Consider the following 4,645-nt stretch of genomic DNA (forward strand, 5'->3'; position numbering starts at 1 on the left):
CGATCTTGCGGTCCGGGAGTTCGAGCCCCGCGTCGGGCTCTGGGCTGATGGCTCAGAGCCTGGAGCCTGTTTCCGATTCTGTGTCTCCCTCTCTCTCTGCCCCTCCCCCGTTCATGCTCGAGTCTCTCTCTGTCCCAAAAATAAATAAACGTTGAAAAAAAAAAATTAAAAAAAAAAAAAAAAAAAAAAAAAACTTAAGCAGACCCTGCACCCAAGGAGATGCACACGGATGACATTGTCTTCTTCGCGTGACTCTTACAGCTGTCTCTCTCCCAGGCGCAATGGCAACTCTTGAGGAAAAACTGCACCAGTTGCAGAAGAGGAAACTGTCCCAAACAATAAGAACACTGTAGGGGTACCTGGGTGGCTCAATCAATTAAGCATCTGACTTCAGCTCAGGCCATGTTTTTGTGGCTCGTGAGTTTGAGCCCCGCGTCGGGCTCTATGCTGACAGCTCGGAGCCTGGAGCCTGTTTCCAATTCTGTGTCTGCCTCTCTCTCTGCCCCTCCCCAATTTGTGCCATGTCTGTCTCTCTCCCAAAAATAAATAAACATTAAAAAAAGTTTTTTTAATTAAAAAAAAATAACACTGCGGTGCCCTGTCCAACAGGACAAGTCGATATGGCATGTGCCATCAGCGTTCTAGGAAAGTCTCTGGTTGATGAACTTGCCCTTGTGGATGTTTTGGAAGATAAACTCAAAGGAGAAATGATACATCTGCAACATGGGAGCTTATGTTTTCAGACACCTAACATTATGGCAGATAAAGATTATTCTGTGATTTCCAATTCTAAGACTGTGGTGGTAACTGCAGGAGTCCTCCAGCAGGAGGGAGAGAGCCGTCTCAATCTGGTGCAGAGGAATATTAATGTCTCCAAATGTATTATTTCTCAGCTAGTCAAGTACAGTCCCGACTCCGCCATAATTGAGGTTTCCAGCCCAGTGGATATTCTCACATATGTTACCAGGGAATGAAGTGGACTACCCAAGCACCATGTGATTGCAAGTGGGTGTAATAATCTGAATTCTGCTAGATTTTGTTGTCATGTGGCTGAAAAAGTTGGCATCCATCCCAGAAGTTGCCGTGGATGGATTTGGGGAGAACATGGCAACTCAAGTGTGTCTGGGTGGAGTGGAGTGCATGTGGAGGGGTTTCTCTCCAGGAACTGAATCCAGACTTGGGAGGAGGCAGTAGCAGTGAAACTTGGAAGAAAGGTTGAAAGTACTTATGACGTCATCAAGCTAAAAGGATATACCAACAGGGCTACTGGATCAAGTGTGACTGATCTCACTGAATCCATGTTGAAAAATCTATCCAGGATTCATCCAATGTCCACAATGGTGAAGGAAATGTATGGCACTGAGAACGAAGTCTTCCTGAGCCTTCCGTGTTTCCTGAATGCTCAGGGATTAACCAGCATTACCAACTGGAAGCTGAAGGATGATTTAAGGGGCAGAGACCTTATGGGTCATCCAGAAAGACCTAAAATTGACCTGTGACTTCTGGCTTCTGGGCTGTAGAAATTTAAACCCTACAACGTGATTAACCGTGAGACCTTTAGTTTTCACCCAGGTACATGGATCACGGTTTGCTTTTATCTTCCTAACTATGCACATCTGGGCTCACGGTCTCAAAGCCCATGCTTGCAACAGGAGCCCTTAAACAAATAAAACTAACTATCATAGTGTGCTGCTAGAAAAAAAAAAAGTTGCAAACAGATACTCAAGCCAAGTGCAGGTACACACATATTTGTAGCAGCACTATTCACAATGGCTAGAAGGTGTAAACAATACAATGTCCACCAATGGATGAGTAGATAAACTGATATACATACATATAATGGAATGTTATTTCACTGCAAAAAGCAATAAGGTACCGATATATGGTACAATATGAATGAGCCTCAAAGCATTATGCTAAGCGAAGGAAGCCAGACACAAATGGTCATACATTGTATGATTCCATTTATACGAAATATCCAGAATTGATACATGCACAGAGATTGGGGAGAGGGAGAGGAAGGAGGGGAAATGAGGAGAAATTCCTTAATGGGTAAGGAGTTTAACTTCCAAGTGATTGGAAATGTTTGGATAAAGGTGGTGGTTGCACAATACTGTGAATGTACTAAGTACCTGAATCATTCACTTTAAAATGGTTAATTCTGGGGTGCCTAGGGGGCTCAGTCAGTTAAGCATCTGACTCTTGACTTTGGATCAGGTCATGATCTCACAGTCTCATGAGTTCTAGTCTGTACTGGCTCTGTACTGGCAGTGTGGAACCTGCTTGGAATTCTCTCTCCTTCCGTCTCTGGAGGGAAAGAATTCTGCCCCTCCCCTGCTGGTGCTGGCTCTGTCTCTTTCAAAATAAATAATAAACTTTTTTAAAAAATGGTTAATTCTGTGTTGTGTGAATTTCACCTCAATAAATTCACTTAAAAAAGAAAAAGCAAGAGCTAAGAACTCTGGGATGGCTGGCCCATTACCACCTATGGTCCACATGTAACATGTAATAATTTATGTAATGATCACATCAAGACCCAGTGACATGTGGGACAATTTCCCTGATCGTGAAATGGTGATAAGCAAAGACAACATTTTGGAAAATCTACAAGAACTGAGATGATATGATAAAAGATCTGTGGTTTCTATTTGTGGCAAAGTCACAGGTACTGTTAACCCTACTGTCTTTTGTTGCCTACATTCATGATAAAAAATGCTAGATTTTGGCTGTAGATAAATGAAAAGAAATATATATATATATTTGTTTCTTTTCTTAGATCATGAACTCCCAGGATAGAAACCCTTGCTCCCGGGTGGTAAAAACAGAAGAAGGAGTAAAGGAGTTCACTTCAGAAGAAAGATAGCTGCTCTCATCAGCCCTAACCGATCTCTCAGATCAGTGGTCAGCAAACTACAGTCCGCAGGCCAAATCCAGCCTATATCACCTGGTTTTGCAAAGAATCATGTAGTGGAGCACAGCCTTGCCCATTGGTTTATGTAATATCCGTGACTACTTTCATGCTGTAACAGTGCAGTTGAGCAGCTGAAATGGAATCCAAATGGCCCGCAAGCCCCACATATTTACTCTCTGATCCTTTCAAACAAACAAACAAACAAACAAACCAAACGCTGCTCACCCCTGCTGTAGAGGAATGCCACCCAGTCCTCTGGGGACGCCACCCTCTGGGCTGGCCACCTGCTGTGGTTGGGCAAACTCCGTACTCCTGTGGGCACGAGCAAACAGTTTTGCTACCCAATATGCTTCCGGCTGAAAACAGCAAATGTTCGCTGAAACAAAACATTAAAATTAAAAGTTTGTCTTTCGTGGGCCCAGGCAAGACGGAGTAAGCTCATGCCAAAATGTCCCTGCCACAGAGTACAGCTATAAAACCCTGGCAGCACGCATGGAAGGACTATTTGAAGACTCTAAAAAGTCAATTATAGCAGACAGATGGGGAAGATGAGGGTTTGAAATAACACCAAGCTGGCGGTGAGCTTGACATCCTGCCCCAGGACCCCTTGGCCAGAATGCAACGCAGCCCGAGACCCTGAGGTGGCCTTCGCTGTCAACAGGGGGATTCAGAAGCCCTCTAGTTCTTGGGAGAGAAGTGGGAAATGTCTCCCAACACTTAGAGAGTGGGGAGATCTCCCGTCCTTGTTTCTTTTCTCCATTCCCTCCCACCCAAGCATCCAACACATCAGGGACTGCGACAGGGGCCTAGGGGTTGGCTACAAAGGAATCTACTACTGTGAGAAAGCGTACTCCTCCTTTCCAGGCAAGAGCATTGTGGTCCCCAAAAGGTGGGGAAACCCCTACTGCCTTTATTCTTTTTCTGTTCTCCCACCACTCGGCCCCAGATACAGGCCCAGTATCAGGAAGCGTGTAACGTAACAGAATACATGAAGCCCCATCTTTCTGGAGGAAGGAATGAAAAGAGAATCCCCAGACAACCAGAAAGTATCAGGGAGGTCACAGGGAATGAGAGGTGGAGAAAAGTAATCCCCCCCAATTGTTGTGAACTCTCGGGCTCACCTCCACGCTGCACACATGTGACTTTACTCCTAAACAGCATACCACAGACTTTGAGAGTTGAACTATAGGGCAGACCGCAGCCCAGATCCCAGATGGGGCACTGGACAGCATGTACAAGGGACAGATCTGAACAGCACCACCAAGGCTTTGAAAACGGAATTGACATCGGACCCACAGACCGTAGAAGCCAGGTCAGAAGGTGCAGTCTGAACCCAGCTGGATCAGTTACCTACTGGAACAAAAATATCAGCGTTCTCCACAGGATTTAAATACGTCTAGGATTACACCCGAAACTAATGTAACACGATGTGTCAAAACACTGGGAATAATAGAACAGAGCTTCTCCAGTCTGATTGAAGGGCATTTATTCAAACAAAATTCACACAAGACGACAAAAGAAATTCGAATAATGAAACTCACAAGTGATGGTGTTTTGAAAGTTTGTAGCATTTATACTTCTCATGGTTTTAAAGCTTAAAACTCCACCAAGACTTTTGGACCCCCCTGTTCAAGCCTGACCATACCCCTCTCCTCCTTATCACTCGTCATTGCTCCCCAGGGGCCCCCCATCAATTGCCTTCAGGACAAAGTCCTGCCAAGGCCTGCCACCGCC

The 4,645-nt window shown here is 45.0% G+C and overlaps 1 pseudogene; it reads left to right on the forward strand.

The window, feature by feature from the left end:
• Positions 1 to 599: 599 nt before the first annotated feature.
• On the forward strand, positions 600 to 1,397 carry LOC122496540 (annotated as a pseudogene).
• The last annotated feature ends 3,248 nt before the right edge of the window (positions 1,398 to 4,645 follow it).

This window comes from Prionailurus bengalensis, chromosome A3 (genome assembly GCF_016509475.1).
Source record: "Prionailurus bengalensis isolate Pbe53 chromosome A3, Fcat_Pben_1.1_paternal_pri, whole genome shotgun sequence".
NCBI classification, from domain to species: Eukaryota; Metazoa; Chordata; class Mammalia; order Carnivora; family Felidae; genus Prionailurus; species Prionailurus bengalensis.